At 36.2% G+C, this 22,363-nt stretch overlaps 1 protein-coding gene across 9 annotated transcripts in view; it reads left to right on the forward strand.

Moving 5' to 3' along the window:
- Positions 1-22,363, forward strand: part of LOC119640266 (rho GTPase-activating protein gacF) — a 461,105-nt gene that overhangs the window by 432,425 nt on the left and 6,317 nt on the right. For 7 of the 9 annotated variants that reach the window (XM_038038167.1, XM_038038169.1, XM_038038170.1 and 4 more), the window contains one exon: positions 13,291-13,649. The gene's annotated coding sequence lies outside the window, so the exon portion shown is untranslated. Of the gene's footprint in view, positions 1-13,290; positions 13,650-22,363 lie in introns of those variants that run through there. The other 2 variants (XM_038038162.1, XM_038038163.1) reach the window with 1 other exon arrangement.

Raw genomic sequence — 22,363 nt, forward strand, 5'->3', positions numbered from 1 at the left:
AATTTTGAGATGAAGAGAAACTAGAGAGAATGGCTACACTTGTTTGTGCAGCGCGTGCGACTTGCTCAGAATAGTGAGCAGCGGGAATAAGCGAACAGCTATCATCAGCTGAGTCAACGATTCTTTGTCGACAAGGGTGGAAACCTCAAATGAATGGACGTATGAGATTTATACGAAGACGGAGACGAAGTATCGTACGCTGCCCAGCGTTGTGATTCGCGACTCAACCCTTGTTTCAAACTTTCCAAATTTTCTCCATACCGCGAGATTCTGCAAAAAAAATTTGTCGCAGGTTTTATAGCAGCCAAACTCGGCCTATAGGGCCGCTCGTCCCTCCCTACCTACATTCTATTTGTTTTTATTTAGAGATGACGATTAAGCTGAGCCTGCTATCCCCTATCCCTAAAGTTTAGTAGTCCTCTCGGTTAATCAGGGATGGCGCCTAAGCTGAGCCATATATTAGCTGATGTATATATTATTATGAATGCTGTCTTAGGTACCAAATCGTATGATCGAACATGTATACATGGACGTTTTGCTTGCACCTATGTCATAATCTCAACACTTACTTGTATATGTATTGTTACGAAAATCCCAAATCCAGTTAACTTCAACTAAGTGATTTTCCCTAATAATAAATTCCCTAAAGAAGGAAAAACCAAATCAGCATTCGCAGGCGCCTCATGCAGCTGCAGACCGATGAAAACGATTAGAGGAAAAGCAGGCTGGTATTAAAATTAAAACCATAAATTTAGGTATAGTAACATGCTTGTAAACATGTATATAAATAGAATATTTGTGGAAGGGAGAATTAGTCGGGCAAGAACATTTGAGCTGACAGTACGGCCAAAATAAATTGTGAATAATCCTACATGTAAGGAATATAATTGTAAATAAATACTCCTACTGTTGTGAAAGACAAAGTAGTAAACTAAAAGAACTTTGAAGTGTATTTCTCTTGATCAAAATATCCACGATCCAGTGATACGGAGTGTATCTTAGTAAAAGCGAATTTCATAACAGCATTATAATGCTACTTTTATGTATATATTGTTATTAAAGCTATCTTAGGTACCAAATCGTATGATCGAACATGTATAAACGCCGTTAACGATTCAATGTGCTAGCTGTCAATGTACAAGCATGACAACACCGTTAAATAGAGAACATTCGAGATCATTAATTATATGATTTTGCAAAATTACAAGACCGTTAGGTATGTGCTTTACTTTTCCTCTAAATTGAAAAAGTTCGAAGTTCGCTCATTTACTTCTCCTTCAAATCGTCAAAACTCGAAGTTCGCTCATTTACTTCTCCTTTAATTTGCAGGATTCGAAGTTCGCTCGTTTAGGTCTATACACATGTTGCACAGCGGATTGCAAGGTGTTTATCCAGAACATTTATGACATGTTTCTCCAGGAAAAGATAAGGTATGATTATGTTTATGTATATTGCTTATATGTGTCCATACGTCATCAACTTGTGTTCTGAGTGGTGCGAGTTTTGTTTTTCGTCTGCGATTTTTTAATTGTTTTCGGTGTTTTTCGGTGTTTTTGTGTATTTAACGTGTGTGATTTCTGTGGTTTTGCAATAAGTGATTATCGCAGATACGATATTTCCTTTCGTTTTCTGTAAATATAATAAAAATTAAAAAAAAACAAAAAACATAAAAGAAAAATAAAATATTGAAAACAATTGTCATTATCCTCAGCAGTTTCCAAACCTTTTCAAGTGAGTGGTTATTTCCCAATTTTCTAAATAATAGACAACCATAAGGCATAATGGCCCCGAGGCCGCCAGATAAAAACTCAAATAGATTTCATCTATTAGCAGACGTATCCCCCCAAAGAGAAAAAATTAAAAATTCCGACTTTCCGGTGTTGCCAACCAGTAGCATCATTCCTATCGACAAAAAATATGTTGTGATTTCTCCAATTGATCCCTCCATAACAATTTCGCAAATCAGCCCTTTCGCTATTAAAAAAGCACCAGATAGCATTACCGCATATATAGACTCTATATCGATTTTACGCGATGGGAATTTACTCGTGCTCGCTGGGAACCCGCGCGCAACCGAAAAGCTCAAAATCATTAGCTAATTTATGTGCTATATCCGCTAAACTGCATAACAAACTGAACTCGGTTAAAGACGTAGTTTATGGCCCATGCTTAAAGCATGTGCCGGAAGATGAAATTGTGCGCGAAATGGGCAGTCAAGGAGTGACTGAAGTGTACAAATTCACAAAATTAAATGATGATGGAAAAACCCGCTCTCCTACAGGAAGAATTATTTTGACTTTTGACCGCTATCGGGTACCGGCAAAGGTTTATGTAGCTTGGTACAAATGTAAAGTAGAATTCTACATTCTAAATCCCATGAGGTGTAAAAACTGTCAACGCCTATGTCATACGGCAAAAAGATTCCCCCGTCCTCTATCCTGTGGTAACTGTGGTCTTCCTCCATATGCTGAAAACTGTACGCGTAGCTTCTGCTTAAGTTGCAACGATCAACACTCTGCGTTAGACAAACAATGCCCACGTTTTATACAAATGCGTGAAATTCTAAAAATCAAAACAGAAAATTACTGTAGCATGGGTCAAGCACAACGCAAGCACCAAGAAAATAATCCATCTAAATATAAAAACTACATTGCCGAATCAGTTCCACTGCCCGCCAAAGACAGTATTGAAAAAATTAAAACAACAGCAAATATAGAAAAAATTAAAACAACAACACATATGCCAAAATCTAATAAACTAAATCCCCCAGAATCACCAGTTCTCAACTCTACTCAACAAATTACAAGCTGTAATGAATACAATCTTTCATCCCTCAATCAACCTTCAATTTCAAATTATTCACGTGTGCCGACTCGTTGCCCATCAAGTTTACGCAACCACCTAAGTACAGATTATTCTCCTGGTAAGAACAAATTATTCACGCAAAATTCTTATAGTGACATTTTCGACGGAGACGCTGATATGTCAACTTAACCTACTTTCCACTCCCTTTCATTACAATTAAATAAACTTTTTAAAATTCTACAATGGAACATTAAGGGACTTGTTAATAATTTTGATGAAATCCGTACAACCCAACCTTTATATCGCTTCAAGCAACCCATTGTAGTGTAGTGAAAACACTCAAATTTAATATTCTTTAAGTCTTTATTACGAATTTGGTTCTGACCATCACTGAGGTATGGTCAGTATCTTATATAACTAATAATTGTAATGCTAACTTAGCATAATAATACAATTAACTAGTTACGACTAAATTAGGCTAACTTAACTAGGTTACGTGTCGCAATTGAAATGAGAATGTAAACTTAGCAATAGTTAATAAAATTGGAACATAGCGATAATTTGTGTAAAGCGGTAGAGAGCGACAGCCCGATAATGCTACACCTTTCCTCTTGGGAAGAATGATCTTTAGCAATAAATGATCATTCTTGGGTCCATCAATTATCGGTGCTATTGCCTCTACCATGGTCCTATAATGTACATATATTATAAGTATGTATATATATGAAATTATTATATTATAAAAAAATCCTTTTATTTATGTAGGGTTCTTACATGTGCTTATACCTTTAGATATATTTTGTTTGTGTAGGCGCCTTACACTTATATGATTTATGAAGTTTCGTGATATGGTTTTAATCTATTTTTGTGTATTACATGATGTTTATTTTTGTTGTCTTTAATTTTAATGTTATCGTTATTCTTAATTTCTAAGTCCTAAGTACTTATTCTGTATTTTATGCCCTACTTCATTTCTTACTAATACTAGATTGCCTACTTCTAGTGGAAAATTGTTACTTTTCCTATCGTAATTTATTTTTTGTTTTTCTTTTTTCTTATCTAATAGTAACCTAGCGCGCGCGTATGCTACATCTAATCTGTATTTAGTTTCTTTAGCATAGTCGTCTATGTTATAAAGTGGGTCAATGGTTTTGCTGTGATTTGCTAATTGTGTTGGTGGCCTTGCAAATACTAATTCATAAGGACAGTAATTGTGTGTTGTGGAAGGTGTTGTGTTAAAACAATATTGGAAATATTGTATCCAAATATCCCAATCATTCAATTCAGGCGATATATATGAGCGAATGTACTCATTGAACGTTCGGTGGTTGCGTTCCACCGTGCCGAGTGTCTGATGGTGGTGGGCTGTCGATGTTATATTTTCAATTTTGAGGTACTTACATAAATCGTTCATTAGTGCATTCTTGTATTCGGTTCCTTGGTCCGTTACAAGTGTCTTCATGGGCCCGTAGTTGAGTATGAAGTTCTCAAAGATTGCCTTTGCTACGGTTTTAGCACTTTTATCTGTGACCGGAATTGCGGTGAGGTCGCAAATTAGTGTTATCGCGTATTCATTACCTTTTTCTGTCCTTGGTAATGGGCCTATGGTGTCGACTACAACTGTATCGAAAGCAGTTGCTGGTGTTGGGATTATGGTCATTGGGGTTTGGGTATGGGTTGTAATTTTGGCTTTTTGGCATAGCGAACATTCTTTGACATACTTGGCTATTGTTTTTGTCATTTGCGGTCAGTAATAGTACCTTCGTATTTTCCACAAGGTACGTGTGATTCCAGTGTGACCCCCTTCTATTGGGTCATTGTGGTATTTTTGTAAAATGGTTTCGATTGCGGGCTTATTGTTTTTGTTTATAATTGTCACCTCTTGGAGTAGCGCTACTCTTATGTTTTTTAATATCTTATTGCCCATTATTTTAAATTTGTTCTGCGATACGGATTCGAAAATTCTCTCGCTTGGTGACACTTTGAATTTCGACAATTTTGTTATACCGGCTTGTGTTTCAAGCCTTTGGAAAAACTGACCTAAGTCGAGTTTTCCATTGGTATAAATGTCGTTTATTACGAATTTGGCAATCATTTTCCTCCCATGTTTCATGCAACATTTATCGGAGTCAAATTTTAATTGCACAAATTTCCGCACGTCATTATTATTAATGACTTTATAAACTTTGAGCGCCGCATTCTTATGTTCGCTTACATGTCGCTTTTCTGTGCCGTTATCTTTCTGCCGCGTTGCAGATCTTGTTACTACCGTATATAATTTACTGTTTATTTCTTTCAGATCTTTAATTGTTATGCGGGATAGGGCGTCCGCTACGTAATTATCTCTCCCATAATTCGTATGTTTCCTGTTAAGTTGTCTTTTTTTTAGCACAAGGAAGTTAATCTTTTGTGGAACAAAGAATTTAATCATCTTCAAATCTAAGTGAATAGATTCGAGCGATTTAGTAGTTCCTGGATGATTGCCAATTATTTTCAAATATTAAGACCATGCATAGTTTGATGTATTGACCTTTGGATGCTGTGCCTGCTTGAGTTGTCGTCTGTACCTTCTTTGCGAAACTTGTTCTTGGAAATCTACTGTCTCCACATCGTCCCCTGATGGGAGAGGGTGGGCTTGTTCATAATATATCGGCGTGAAGGATGATTGCCCGTTGCCGGGTTCTGGGATATTGGTGTCTTGCGGGGGAGGGGGGTCTATTGCGGGCGAGGGCTCATGTGGCCTGTGTGTTTATTTGGAGGGGTTGCTCTAGACAGTTAGTGTCTCATTGGCCTGCTTTCAATATATTTTTTTTTTTTCTAGCCCCCCATAATAATGCAAAATTTGTAAAATAAATAGAAAAGATTAGTTTTCTTTCGTCCTTTTTCTCAATACACGGAGATATTTACAGTAATCTGCTTAATGTTTTCTCCTTTTTATTTTGTTATGTTGTAGTGTTTATATTAACGACGTTTCTGTGTGTAAATTTTTATAAAATATAATCCTATTCTAACTCTTAAATTAGATCCTTTATATATGTATATATATAAAATTGTTTAAAAGCACTGTTTTACACTTAAATTGTATTGGAATAATTAAAAAGTATTAAAAATGAACTTTAAATTTGTTTATAAAAAGTTATATATATGCACTGTTAATTTATTATCCTTAAATAATAATTATATTATAATATAATTAATTATAAGGTATCTGCATCTCTGCTATATTTGCTAGAGTATACTTGCGGTTGATGTATTGTTGATCCCTCGTGGTTACTTTCGGCAGCTCTGGCTATTGTTGAGCTGGCAGCTTCTTCCAATTGTGGAGTTTCTTGGATTTGAAGTTTCATTATTGTTGTTGCCGCTTTGTTGTGCATCTGACGTGTTTTTAGTTTCCTTTTGTTTGGCTGTGTCTATTTTTAGATTTCTCGTATTTGTTTAATATTTAATTGCATATTTATGCATTACCACACTGCACTTCTGGCCACTTTAGGTTTTTTTTTTTCAGTTAATGTTAAGCTGGAATTTACTGGCTTTCTTTTTCATGTAAGTGTTTCAAAAATGTATTTCACTTTTCCATTTGTTATTTATGTTTCAAAATCTGATATTATTGAGTTTAATATAGTTTTTTTCATAAATGTCTTGCAATTTTTATTCATCTATTTTTTCACAATAGTAGTATATGTTTTTTCACAACTGGATTAATTCCGTTAAACACGAAATTTCCTATTTTTTGTGTTTTATTATATATGTGTTTTTTGTTTTTTAAAGTTCCTGCAATTTTCACAATATATATATAGTTTTTTCCTTTTTTTAAAAATAGTTTCTTTTTATCCTTTCTTTTTTTTTGTTTTTAAATTTCGTTTCCTTTGACAAGGCATCCACAAATTAATTTTTTGTTTTTAAATTTCACCATATAAAGTTTTTTTTCTAGGATAATCTAGGATGCCAGTGAAAAAAAAATTTTCACCGACGTCCTGTCACGGTCGCCATGTAGTGAAAACACTCAAATTTAATATTCTTTAAGTCTTTATTACGAATTTGGTTCTGACCATCACTGAGGTATGGTCAGTATCTTATATAACTAATAATTGTAATGCTAACTTAGCATAATAATACAATTAACTAGTTACGACTAAATTAGGCTAACTTAACTAGGTTACGTGTCGCAATTGAAATGAGAATGTAAACTTAGCAATAGTTAATAAAATTGGAACATAGCGATAATTTGTGTAAAGCGGTAGAGAGCGACAGCCCGATAATGCTACAGTAGAAGCTCTTTTAATTCTATTACACCCACATCATATACTGGATATTTCACGAATGCTGATCAAAATTCATATTCCAAACAAGGAGTTGGTGTTTTTATAAAATCAAGTATACCTCACAAACGCATAAATTTAAGCTCAAATATACAAGCCGTAGCGATACAAATAATGTTAAACATAAAATTTACAGTAGTTTCGCTCTATATCCCTGCTTCGCAATTGTTTTCTCAGCAAGATATCTACAATTTATTCACCGTGTTTTCCCGCCGAACAATTGTATGCGGCGACTTTAACAGCTTGAAAACCATCTGGGGCTCAATCGTGAATTACACTCGTGGTACCGTTTTAGAAAAGGCCTTCATTCAAAGCAGTCTCCTTATTTTAAATGACGGAAAACCAACGGTCTTTTCAACTCATCACACTTTTTCACATACTTATTTAACATGTTGCTCTCTTCACTTCTTCCTTTGGTTTCCTGGTCTATTTTTGATGATCTACATAATGGTAATCACTTTCCAATAATAATTGATCTTAAACTTTCAATGTCCTCTGCTACTCCAGCAAAACAGGATAAATTCCTCCTAGATAAAGCGGATTGTATCAATTACTCCAAACAAGCGGAATCATTTCTGAATTCAAAGCCATTTAACGGGAACTGCAACCATGATGCTGCTATTATATCTAAAGGGATTCGCACGGCTGCTCATTTTTCTATTCCTCAATCCAACAGCTCTTTTAAACGAGCCTTTAACGAAATTAGCAAAATTCTTTGCTAAAAGAAAAAGATAACACGAAGGCAATCAACATCCTCCAATCTATTGGACGAGAGATCTCCGCATGGGCAAACTCGTCGGGGGCTAAAATTTCCATACAAAAATCTAAAAAAATGCACATTTGTCGAAAGCAGTTTTGCGATGCAGGAAATCTACTGACGCATATTAATGGCTTACCAGTACTAAACGTGAAAACGTTGAATATTCGCGGGCTCACTTTTTCCAACAAATATCGTTGGAAAGCACACTGTCTCTGGCTAAAAAATTCTATCTTAACAAAGGTGAATTTCATTCAGTATGTTGCTTCGAGACGCCATGAGCTTATTAACACTATTGCTTATCTTACCAAAATGCTTGTGTTAAGCAAGATTGACTATGCTTTGATAATTTATGGCAATAGCTGCAAATCTAACATCAACTTTCTTAAGAGAAGGTATGTAAGTGATCAACCCAGGGATGTTTAGTTTAGTGCGGAAGAACAAAACAGACTGAATGCTTTTAGGGTCTAAAGGCAGACTTTTGTGGGGAACGATTTATTATCTGTAAAACGCTTCCTTACAAGATAAAAAACAAAAAAATTTGTCACGTATTTAAAAATGCGTTTAAATTGGACGCAAACTTCTTACTATAAAAAACGTAGTAAACAAAGAGAAAAACAGTAAAGACGCAAATGTTTGAAAGCAATAACACTCAAAAAACAAGCAAGACACTTTTTGATGAGAGCACCAACTGCTGATCAAAAACCAAAATGATATCACCGCAAAATATTCCATATATATAAATTAAATTCAAGAACTTTTGTAATTAGCTAAGTTTGAAGACCGTACAAAGCAATAAAGCAATAAAATAAAAGAGGAATTACACAAATGTACACAAAAGTACACACACATTACGACCACACCGCGCTTGCATATAAACTAATCGACGTTTATCGACATCTTTAAACTATAAATCATGCGAATCATATGAAAAATCAGTAAATTAGTTAAATTGTCGCAGTTACATCTATTATATCTATTATATTTTTTGGTAAATTTTTGTTTAAATAAAACAAAACTTGTGAAATAGAAAATACTCACCAAAATCTAATCAATATTAGCTTAATTTTCACAAATTCATTGACTTAGAAGTGTATACTGCTGAAAGTGTGATCAGCTTCGAGATAACTTGCCTTGTGAAAACTTATTTAATTTTCTTGCGAAAAACCCCGTAAATCCGAACATTTGTTTGGGAGGATTTGAAAGATCAGTAAAAGCTGTGAGTGTTTAACGTCCTATTATAACTTCTATAGTGGTCGTCGTTGCTTGAGATAGGGTCAGGGCACTGCCTTCTAGAGATTTCCCTTTATTTGTTTTATTTATTTTAATTCTACTTATAAATGAAACTCAACTAAACAAATAACAGTCGAGTTCAATTGGCACCTAAAGCAAAACTTATATTAAATTAATAACAAAACTTAGTATAAGTACAATAAAACAAATAAGAAGGAAAAAAAAAGAAAAAAGCATGTACACAATCAGTACAGAGCCACACTTACAACCGGTACAGGACCAAATTGCAAATGAACCCCTAAGCCATCGCAAACATGCATAAGCTTGGCAACCGGTAATACTAACAAGAATTTATTTTCGAATCGTAACGAGTTTTAAGGATAGAAACTAGTTTAAGTAAAACGTAGGTAAATCGCGCTTATTAATCAATGTTGCTTTAATAGACTTTAAAGAGTCCGATAACGAGAAAAAGTGATAGACGTCATTTAAGTTCTTGCAAACTACTCTGAGCGGATTAAAGAGCTCATAATTATAAATACGCTGACTAAGCTTAACCAAGATAAAGTGCCTAGAGAAGCGGTTAGGGACATTAAGGCTTATTTTACCAAGTAATAATGGCGAGTCAATAGCCCCATTTATTACTTCGATTACAAAGGAAACGCCGAGAACAAACCTACACTTCTCAAGAGAAGGTAAGGACAGCAGAAGCAACCTATTTTTATAGGATGGAAGAGAGGCAATCGGATCCCAACCCAAATTCCTAAAGGCAACCAGCACGACTTGCTTTTGAACAGATTCAATTGAATCTACATAGCACCTATATGAAGGAGACCACACAATAGTGGCATACTCAAGTATAGGTCTAACCAAACACATGTACAGTCTTTTCGTAATGTAGGAATCATCAAACTCTTTGGTTCACCTTTTTATAAAAAAAAGCGCGGACCTAGCTTTGCTTATCGAGAGCCCAATATGCAAGTTGAAATGTAACCTATGGTCAAATAGAACGCCTAAATTTGTAATCGAATCGACGTCCTCCAACTTATGCGAATTAAAAAATATTGTGAGTGATGAATGACTTTCGTCTTGAGGAAGAAAGCTTCTTACATCAGCAATACAATATTGATTTTATGAAAATCATAACATTTATTTAAAAAAGTTTAATTTGGCGCATTAAGGCAGTTCAACGGACCATCATTCTTATGATGAAAGGAAATCCACATTGATGGATGATAAGGTTCCTCAGGTAAACTAAAAGGTGGGCAACGATTTACGTTAATCTTGGGAAAGTTGGCAAAGCAGAGATCAAGCAGTCTACCATTACAATTAGAGGTACGATTATTTTGCACCAGATTATGATCAAACAATTCATTAAAGAACACAACAGCCCTATCAGACGTTGAAGTAGGAAGCAAACAGCCAGAATTATCACTTTTACACCAAGTGACTTGAGGCGAATTGAAGTCACCCAATGCAACGACCAAATCGTTAAGTCTAGACCGCTTGGCCACTTCACAAATGAGGGCAGCGTGTTTCCTGTAAATGGAGATATCAGAATTTGGGGAACATAGGAGCAGGTTACAAATAGCTCTTTATTAGGCGTTATCGCACGAATTGGGATAAATTCAACGTCAGCAGAAGTGGGAAATTCTATTGAATTGGACGGGACTGACGCAGATATGGCAATTAATACACCACCACAAATGCGTTTCACTCGATCCTTTCTAAAGACTTGGAAAGAATTCTGAAAAAATTTCGACGAATGAAGATCGGGTTTTAGCCAAGTTTCGCTGAAGGCCAAACAGAAAAACTCCGTGCTCACAGAGTTTATAAAAGTAGAACGAATTTTTGAATTAAGGCCCCTAACATTTTGATAAATGAGAGATAGAGTAATACGGCGACGTTCTCGAGGGATAAATTCCTTAATCAAGGATCCTACTGGCCACAGTCGTTTGTCTAAAAACACATCACTGTTTTCAGTTGGAACTAGTATTTTAAAAGAAGAGATTTCCCTAGATTGAGAAGGAGCCATTTTGAAAATGCTAACGCGCTTTAAGTTGACTGATGGGACTTTCGCCGCCAGATAGCTTTTTATGTTATCCACTGATGTTTCAGGTGCCAGTCTTGACCCAAATATTGCTTTTCTGGGAGGAACTGCCGTCAAGGAAATGTCATTAGTTGAAACAGGAGGGTTCACGGTTGGGGAGTTTAGAGTTGGGGCGAATATAGATGGCGTTATCGCCCTTGCACCAGCAGCTTATGCGACTTTGTCAGTCTAGTGACCAACGTTCACATTCGAACAGCCAAGGGGAGAGGATGATTTATTTTTCTCTTCATTATTTTTAGGCGATGGCGCTTGACTAGAGTGAGTGGCGGCCCTGGGCGGAGATACCCTTGCAACTTTAGCGTAGCTTAAAACGGAAGGACTTGCCGGCTTGTTTGTAACTATTTTGTTACCAACCGACTCAACAATATCGTTAACATTAACGTACATTTTAGAGTTAGAGGGAGCGGTAACCTGTACCAACGAAACGAATTTAAAGGAACTCAGAGGCGACGTTCCACCCAGAAAAAAATTCAAAAGAATCCACTACACTAAGTTTATCTACAACTTTAAGAAATTTAATACAATTTCTCCGTTACCTTGTCACTGTAACAAGAGAGCAAAAGAACAAGAGAAAGCAAAACCAACCTGGAAGCAAGAAAAAAAGAGAGAATACAAATCAGAAAAATTTTCTCTTAAATTTTCTCTTAATTACACGTAAAATCTACACTACTGAAGCAACGGTGAACAAGCCAAGAAAAAAGCTATTCACACCAAAGGAAGAAAATAAAAAAAGAAAAAAACTCAAAAGAAAAAAACTAGAAAAGACTCGAATGAGATATACTATTGCTCTCGCAAGTGCTAATCGCAAGAACCAAAATGAAAAAAACAAAAATTTTAATGTAATTAATGTAATTCTTACAAGTGTAAGTTACACGATCAATTCTTTTATACTTTTACAAGTAACCAGCTTTAAACGCGTATAAAACGATAAGAAAAAGATTTTAGACAATAAAACTAACAAAAGCGTACGATCTCGCGCGCGTCAGTTGCCAGACTTTGTACAACAATATCAGACATATAAAAATTACACCAGACTAATGGTCAAGTGAAGTTAATTAACCGTAGTTTAGAAACAACAATAACTAATTTAACGAGTGCAGGGAATAATTATAGTTTCGGGCCACTTTCCCCGGTATACAGTTTGCAATGAGCAACGCCATCCGTAGGAGGACCAACGCCCCATCAAGGGAGCATCTGACAGAGCATCTGATGTAAGACAGAAGGCTGACCTTTTAAAGGACTGGAAGTCATAAACGATATGGGAGCCGGAAGGAACCTAATGAACCTACAGAAATCCATAGCGGAGACGTAATCAGATTGTAGTCAGGGATTGAGACTCCGTAGTCGCAAAACCTACAGTATTATATAAATAATATATATAAATATTGTCGATTATGTGGTAGTTAAAACTCTTGAGTGCTCGGGGCTGGTAAATAGATTATTTCAAGCATTAAAGGTCCCTATTAGAAAGCTCTCCCAGATGAAAAAGGTGAAATATGTGAATGGAGTCATTGTAAGTCAGATCCTATATTAAGGATTATGCAGAGCGCGTAAAAATTAATATTTTTGTCGATTGATAGTAATATCTGGAAGATTTTAGATTAAGCGCAGCCATGAGCATGAACGGATAAATAAAATGAGACAAATATTTCTTATATTGGATTCTTAGAACCATATTTTTCATCGAATTATCATTACACTTTGTTCATGGACAGCCACATTTATAAATCTACGTATATAGAAGTCCTGCAAGGTCTCCGGCGAGAAAAGCTTTATTTTGAGTTGCCGTTACCGTAACGGAACATAGGAATGACATGAGATATTCAGGCCCCACTGGAAAACTATGACGGTATAACTGTTATTGTTCCCAGGACTTTCTTATCGAAATCGCTTTCCGATTACTTCCACTTCGACTGTGTATTCGACGTGTATGCTCTTTTTTACATTAGAATATACAAACATGAATGAATAACCAGTAAATTCTGCTTATTTTATTAATGGTGTTTATGCGCATAAATTAGGCGAATGCTGACATTTTTTAATGGTTTTCTTTTTCCTTATTTTTTCAGGATTTTTTACGGTTCTTTCGCACTTTGCGCTAAATAGTTTTGTCATCGAGTCTCAGATTTCTAAATAAATTATAATACCTGGAAGCGGATATAAGAACAAATATGAAAAATGGAGCAAAACAGGCCGCATACATTCTAAAGAGAATTTTCATTTGTAAAGGATTTTTAAAGTTTTCCATCCGTGGAATTCTTGGTTAAAAGCTATATTTAGAGATATATGTAAAATATGTTAACTAAGTAATTAGCATCAGGGACAGAAAATTAAAATATGGCAATGGTAAGTAATAGTTCATGAATGTATTGATAATTAGCTTCTATATATATATAAAATTTTTGGAAATATTAATAGATATACTTTGAGCTTCTTGAAAAAAAAACTAAGGCTATAATAATTTTTTTAAAAACATATTCCTAAAATGATGCCTGAAAATAAAGAAAATAAATACAATTTTTTGAAAAAAATAACATAATTTCGAATCTAGATCATCTATTTTAAGAAAATCTGTATCCGATTTTGCTCAACAACAAGCACGTCAACTATAGAAATTCAAATTCAATTTCAAATTTTCGCTTCTCTCTAGACATTTTTGTGTTTGTGAGCAAACTGAGCTAGTTATTAAATCAGCTTCGGTACAAAATTCCTGCAGCACGTTTTGCGTTTTGATGATCCATTATGAACCATTGCTGAAAAAGCTAAACGACCGGCAGGTTTAACCAAACCGACTTGAAATTTCATTATTCAACATTGGTATGGAATCTCAAATTTGTATGGCTTAGCGTCGGAAACAAATGATGAACATAGAATACGGCAAATTAAATGATGTTAAAAGAAAATAATAATAAAAAAGAAAAAGCAATATCAAACCCAAACAGAAAGTAACACCTAAGCTCGGCTACAAGTTGATCATCTTCTAAACAGCTTAATATATAAGGACATAAATGTGAAAGTTTAAACTAATGTTAATCAATCCCATTAACACAATTTTACCATAGAAAAGAAAAAAAGAATGAAAAATGTAGCTGAATGCTTACGAAGAGGCACTAAGTAATGGCGAAAAGCGAAAACGAATTTATAAACCTTGTTGCGCAAGCAACGTAATAAAAGAACGAAATACTTTTTATAAATAGTTAAAAACATCAAGAAGACATCGCGTTGGGAAGCCAAGAAATACCTTTAATATTCTTTAGAGCGTACGTCAGTTTGTTGAATTTGCTGTTTGTAATATTCAGCCATGTTATAATACTTTTACGGGGATACACGTATGTAAGTTGCTTCACTTGTAAATTACTAATTGTTTTTATGCCCATGCTCAATATAATGTACTACTTTCCTTACCATTCTTCAAAATAACATCTTTTTTGAATTCATTACCCCAAGAGATCAAGTCTTGTATGAACCGTCCCAGCTGAATTGTAATTCCCTTTATATTACCTTTTTCAAAGGCTTTCTCCATATTTCGCTTAGGCCATTTTGACAATTATTGTTTTTGCCCATCTTTTTTATTCTCTCATTTTGGTTAAAGAAAGCAAAAATTATTATTTGCGCGATTCGTTTGTGCTTTTTTAGATTGGGTACATAAATCAATCTTTAGATGTAAACTTATGCTATTAAGCTAAGCACTGCGTGGAATTGTGCTTCCTTTTCAGCTAAAATTTTCCGACTGAAACGCTAGTTTCTGATCAATGTACAAAATAAACGCCTGAATTGCATCACATCGGTTAAAACGCTATTAGTTTGTTCGGGATGCATAGTAAAAAATTCTGGAATGAAGTTTCCTGTAAAAAAAAATGCCGTCAAATTTTGAATATTATTCATACAATTTCGTACCACAATAGCATACTGCATATATTTCCTTTTATCATTTTAATTTAAAGTTAGTTTCTCAATTACATTTGATCGGATAATTGATTGTTTCATCACTGCGTGTTCGATCTTTTACTGCCGTTCTAACCCACCAAAATACTTTCGAAGTAAGCTGTTCAAATTTCGAATGTGAACCCCTATTTCCATAACACTGGTCTTGATGACAATCTTTTCACGCGTGTTAAAAGTGAACCACGCACTTTAGTCCTCACGTTAAGTTGAGGTTTTTCATCCTCCACGGTCTCGATTTTACGTGCTATTTCTTGAAAAGGAAAGTTGGTTTGGGACTGATTTATAGTCCTTTGCTTCGAAAAAGTCAGGAATTTGCTTACAAAAAAGCCAGCTTTCATTTGTTTAATGGGTTTTTCCTATTTTTTTGTTTCGAGATTATAAACAAGTGCTGTGCCGTCTGATTTGTTGTCGCCCGGGGTAACGCAGATCAGTCTGTTAGTATTGTTACGCAGTCAGCATCTTTTTGGTCTCATTCCAGGCACAACTGGAATTTGTAAGTGCTGAAATCGAAGGTAACACAACTCACGGGTTTTTTTTGTTGGGTTCAAGCACTCATGTACGTACTGCCTGCCACAATCTTCCATTTTAATGTTAATTTCTAATGTCTCCACAATCTTTCGTATGTTAATTTCTAGCGTATTTGTTGATTTTTTTTAAAGTTTTTCCGTTGGCGTAACGGAGCTGGAATTTCTCAGATTTGTTCTATTAGATTGTCAAGAATGAAATTTGCAAAAAAAAAGCCGAAGTTTGCTGAGGACTTATAATTATAAGAAACTGTTTTTTTTGTCAAAGTGTGCGCCCATATTGCTTGCACAGTTTTGCAATTTAAGTCTATGAATTCATGGAAAGCGAGTTTTACGGCATTATCGGAATTGAAATTTTTTCTTTTCAAGAAGTTGTGCAAATTGCGAAAGAAGTGGTAGTCAGTGGGAGCTAGATCAAGTGACTGTATTGCATGGTGAAGAAGTTCCAAGGCCAGTTGCTATAGTTTTTCCACGGTCATTTGAGCAGCATGTGGTCTGGCGTTATCTTTTAATGAGATAGGAGCCGATCTGTTGACCACTCTGGCTGTTTTTCTTTAAATTTTAGCATCGTTTGCCTACAGTATATTTCTGCTGGGATTGGTGAGCCTGGTTTCATGAAATTGTAACGAACCACATCAGCGCTATCACCAAACACTCAGCATCAGCTTCGTTTAATAAATGGTGATTCATTCTTGTACAACCATTTCTCGTCACGATTATTTGATTCAAAAATGGATCAGATTCGTGATGAGAGAGCAACATCAAAAAAGCTTCCAAACGATTTTGTTTCCGTTTTTCATTTCATGAGGAACACAATTATTTAACTTTTGCACTTTCTCTATTTGAACTTAATGATATAGTATTGTTAATTTGTTAACATCAAACTTTAATGATAATTCATAGGTACTTTCATTTGGTTCAGACTCAACAGTGAATTTTAGTACGTCATTATTAATCTTTGACTCTAGGCGACCGACTGGGTCAATTGTGAAGTCAAAGTTACTAATGTTAAATTTCGCAAACCAATTTAGTACCGTTGGCTGCTTATTTACACTACGACCAAATGCACTATTTATATTTCGCGCGGCCCGTGATGCCGTAGTTACACGTAAGAACTCGTACCTTATAACAGTACGAATTTCTCGCATAGCCGCCACTGTTAAAATTATTATCGCATTTTACATTCCAAGTTTTTTCATTTGCTACCCATATCGATGGTATTATTAAGAAAACATTTATTCACTAAGTCGTGACGTATACCACAATTCATTTAGAATGAACTCACTTTGTTTTTCATATTCTGTTCTCTAAGTCCTTTTATTATTAAGGAACCATTAATTCACCACGACGCAGTGTGCATTATATTTATTTTATAATTATGCTATTTCTAGGCAGATAGCATATCTTTGTTTACGGAATGTAGTGAAAAAAAGAAAATTTAATCACTTGTAATTTTGTGTAGGCATGAACGATTTTTTCCATTTTTGCGCGTTTCCTAAAGTAAACGTGAATAACGAACAAACATTAATACTTTTTTTGATACAAACACGGAATTGCGTTCAGTTTACGCTCCACTGCTTCTGTTTTGATCAATTTAGCGTATTTCCAATACCAATCTGCGCACAAAAGTTTTCAATGTTTCCAGCAAAGTTGAGGTGGATATCTTCATTTTTGCGACCAAGAGAATTTCAACAACAAATACCACACAGCCATACGGGCCAAAACACATGGTTTATTCAATTCAGAATTTCATGCTGATCAAAAATATGTACACTTTATAGAATCTCTGAAGCTTCCTTTTGAGTGTCACATAAACTATGAAGAAAAAAACGGAATGAGTACGTCACCATCCTACAGTGGTGGGTATAAAATTACGACGGTAAAATATTAAATCATTGTCAGATACCAAGCTGTTAAATTTCGTAAAAATGCAAACTACAAGTTTCATCTTTTCCAACCTAATGTATTGAGGACTTTTTGTTTAAATTTTGATGCTCTCAACTATCGCAGCTTCATGCGTACCTACTGATATCCCTAAGGTAAGGAAGAGCCCCTTACAGTCAAAAATGATTCTTAAATCAAATACTTTGGGACCGTTTTTACTTTGAAACATTTACTGCTTTTTTCCGAATGCATAGATGCTCAAACTAGCGCGATTCATTAATCACATTTGGAGTTCTCAACTCGAACGTAGTTAAACACTTTTTCGCTGTCAATAGAATATTCTAAACTGACGAAAGGGTGCCAGAAGGCAATAGACAGAAAACAAATACTGCTAAATCTAATGATATTTTGAAAAGTTTTGTCTATCCTCGCCCAAATGCTTGTTTTTTCAATGCATAAGCATTTACTTTGACAATTTATTTGTTAATATGTTTATTAGTAAACAGGTACACCATGTCATTTTAATCGTAATATAAAAGTAAATACAAAGTTCATTTTCACTTCTATCAAAAGGTATGTTAGATTTGCCGAATGTACCAAAAAAATTTAGATGTTGTTACATATGCTATCCCTCTTATGTTTGCTACAAAGTAATATATAAAGTAATGAATGAAAATCATTCCTGTTTTTTATTCCCTTTAAAGAGAAATTTGGCAGTCTTGTAAGTACATATGTCCTCATTTCGCACAGTTCTCTTTGAGGAAATCAAATTCGTTAAATTTTTAACTGAATTTGATCCGTTTGTTTGAGTGAAAAGCTTCCTGCGTGTTGTTTATTTTTCCTCAAGAATCTTATGTGTTAATATTCGTAAGCAGCATCTCAGCGTTAGAAATGTTTATTTTATTACTTTTCTAGCTGGGTAGCGATTACAGCTTACTACCACCTTTTTATGTCGAATTTTGCAATAAACATTTTTCGTCCTCTCTTTCTATGTGTTTAAAATTAAGCCAACATGCTCTACATATCTAAAAAAACCAAATCGAACTTTGTAGTCTAAGTGCGAATATTGCCTTCCTGACGAAAATAGTGTGATCCATTGCTTCACAAACCACAGAGTGAACACACAGTTATTATTCAATATATATCTTTTTATTCTCTAACATCAACGGCAAAAGGCTTTTAAAAATCTGTTAGAAAAATAATATTTCGCAAAAATATTTTTGCAGGCAACATGTAAATTAATGTAAAATATTTGAAACGCTGCGAAATAATCAGAATCAGAGCGGGATGCCTAACCATGGAACGATGAATTAATTACATATATGCTATGTTTGACTGGTTTGACTTGTGGCGTAATGTATTTCAATGAAGCGTAACTTAATGTTAAATTGTATTACAATTTTCATGTACTAAGAAGCGAAAAAAAGGAATTATTTTTCTGTTTGCTATCTGCGAGTTAAACATTCGAAGTTTGTTGACGTGCTTAAAAGAAGAAAATTGCAAATAATTTAAAAAAATTGAAAAAGATATAGAAATATATATATAAAGTATTATTCTTTGTCGTGCGTGCGGTTATTACTAGTTAATTCGTACATCACGTGAATTGTGCGCGTCCACACGCGATAATCTTCAAAAGTTTCTGAAAGTCTTATAAAGATATTAGAATAAGTGTCTGGAAGTCCAATAAGGATATTGAAACATTGAGCATCATTTTAGTGTTGTGTGTTTGCTGCTTTGCGCTATTGCGCCACGGCGTTACATATCCTCATAGTGTGAAGAGAAAAACAATAAACGGAAGAAAAAAAAAAATAAAAAAAAAATAAAATTAAAAAAGATAATAATACTCATTATACGGTTTTTTCACAATATTTTTTTTTTATTTTTTCACAATTTGAACATATTGTTTCAATTCCAATTTGTGTACAAATAAGACAAGAACAACTTAACATTCCACGTTGTTCCTTATTGGTGAATCTATATAGTGAATTGTAACACTTTCTATATAAGAAAGGATTGAGCGACCTCTGACTGTATTAAATGAAGTGAATTTATCGCCGAATGTTTTTGAATTGCTATTTGCGTCTCGGCAGCGCTTGCGGTTTGCTCAGTTGCGATTTGCTGGGTTGTGATTTGTTGAGTTGCGGTATGATTAGCTGAGTTACGATTTAGGCAGCTTCTAAGGTACCATATTGTATCAGCCAAACTTATATATATATACTTCACCGCGCTTAAAGCTAATTGCGCATATATACCATACGTGGTTGTAATGGGCAGAGGCCCTAGCACGACCAAGAGGGGTTCATAAGCAGCGATGTCTGGTGGGTCCGACCGCAGTCATGACAGTTGTTCTCACGTGGATATGTCGTCCGATACTGACACTTTGATTTCGGGTGATTTTGTGCGTAACTCTAATAAGTGCGGGGCCGGTAATGTGTCCAACGAGTCTGGGGAAGAGCCTAAGAAAGCCAGGAGCGAAGAAAATAGTAGGAAGAATAAAGAGGTAACGATGTCCATCCGTGCTGCGGGTGTTTTTAAGGCGTGTCACTTTAAGCCAACAAACAGATCGGCTTCTAATGGCGCGGGTGCACTTAAGGGTCGTGCTGCGGTGCCGCGTGCGGCTGCAACTATTGCGGTGGCTCCAGCTTTAGCTGCTGCACTCGCTGCGTCTCTTAGTGCCACGCGTAAACCCGGGCGGCGATCGGTGGCAACCGATACCGTTACGCGGATGAACTCGTTAACTACATTATTGACCGACTACATGAATGCGTTTTTTGCCTGAAAACGTAGATGTGGGTGCTGCCAGAACTGTTGTCAATGTGGCGAGCATATTGTTTGGTCTGTTCGTAGAAAATTGCACACCTAATTGGCCGCATTGAAGGGGCTGAAGTTGCGGCGGATGCTTCCCGCCTCCTAATTATTTTGGTGGGGCGCCCCCAACCGCATCGGCTCTTAAAACAATCGTGGAGGCAACGCCGACTCCAAAACTTCTTAACGCAGTGGAAACCTGGTCCTTTTGTGCTGCGGAGAGGACATAGATCGTGACCAGTACAAAGTTTCGGGAAGTTTAGCATAATATCTCGGTTGAAGAGAAGTTGACCCCGAAGGTATTGTGTCAGTCCGTGCATTAAATGCTTGATCCGTCTGCTTTGATGGAGGGCTTATATGAGATGAACTTTAAAATCCTATTCTCTGCTGGGGAATTCAAAACGATTATTCGAATGGTCTCGAAACATTGGGTTAAGAGTAGCAGTACGGCCAACGTCGTTGTTGAAGGATGCCCTGCAATGGATATTCTCTTGAGTGTCGGTAGGGTATACGATAATTACCATTCTTGCGTAGTGCGCCAATATGATGACGTGCCTGTTTACTTTCGTTGCTTAAGCTTTGACCATAGGGTGAAAGAATGTGGAGTTCAGGCTGTTGTCTGCAGACACAGTGGCCAAAACGGCCACCGGCACAGTATATGTACTAACGCTGCACACTGCCGAAATAGTGAATTCCGGGGCTTCCTGCTGGACATTTCATGTTGTCCCGGGCCCTCCTGAATATAACAGGACGATCGCGCGGGTAGCGGCTAGACATTAATATGGCTCTGCTCATCCTGCAGTATAATTGCAACCGCGGTTATTATGCGTTGCATGAGTTGGATCATTGTATGGGTCAGTTTGGCAGCGCAGTGGCACTGGTGCAGGAATCCTACGCTTTTGGATTAGAGGCTTGCAAACGGGAATGCGGGTTTTTCTTGACTCCGGTTACCATTCTGCTGCCATAGTAAACTATGTAATTGTGGACAAGACAATTGTTAAAGCCAGTAACCATGGCGAGAGATACTGCTCGTAGCCAGCTTCTACTGTACATTCAATCAACAACTGGACGGGTATACTAAGTCTATGGATTCGGTCTTACTGTTTGCAGGTACTAACCCTTTAATTTTGGGACTCGATGCAAATGCCTGTTTCCCCTTCTGGTTTAGTAAGATGCCAAAACGTGTGCCTGGTCTTCGAAATCAGCTGAGGGGGCACGTATTATCCGAATGGCGTGCATCACGAAATGTTGATGATTTGAATGACCGTAGTTAGTGGTTTACGTTCCACGGTCCGGTTGGTGCTAGTGACATTGATATCTCTATCGCAAGTGGGGCTGCAGTTGGAGTGTTTGATTTCTCTTGGGGGGTCAAAGGTGTATGGGTGTTTAGTGATCACAACTTCATTAAAGTGGTCGCTAACAATACTCTTTCTACATCTACATAATTGAACGTCGCGGGGTAAATTGTGATACCTGCGGGGTTCACATAAGGGAAGTGGTGACTGCTGTATCGCTTGAGGTTTTTGCCTATAGATCGTTGGATGGGTAGGTAGAGTATATTTCCCAGTCCGTTTGTGGTTTGAACGACTTGCTCCTTGAGAAATTTCGCAAGCCAAAGCGACGAAGGCTAGCCGCTCTGTCCGCGAAGTGAAGAGCCATTCGCCGTCTTAGGCGGAATTTTCAGCGTGCGAGGCCGTCCGATACTACGGATGCTTAGAATACTTAGAATTTATTCAAGGCAAGGCCTTTATGAGTACAAACGTATGCTTTCAAAATCGAAGGAAGATGACTGGAAGGCTTTTGGAGGCAGTTGGAAGTCTGTGGTATTAGTGCTAACGGCACAGTACTTCCTACCGGGAAAGAGTGTCTGGGCGTTTTAATGGGTAGCTTCTTCCCAGAATTGGATGAAGTTGTGCCTCCTGAACATCGGATGGCATCTTCTCCGCCACACTTGAAAGAATATTGAATTGGATGTGCCATCGCT

Source organism: Glossina fuscipes, unplaced genomic scaffold, assembly GCF_014805625.2.
Source record: "Glossina fuscipes isolate IAEA_lab_2018 unplaced genomic scaffold, Yale_Gfus_2 116, whole genome shotgun sequence".
Classification (NCBI taxonomy): domain Eukaryota; kingdom Metazoa; phylum Arthropoda; class Insecta; order Diptera; family Glossinidae; genus Glossina; species Glossina fuscipes.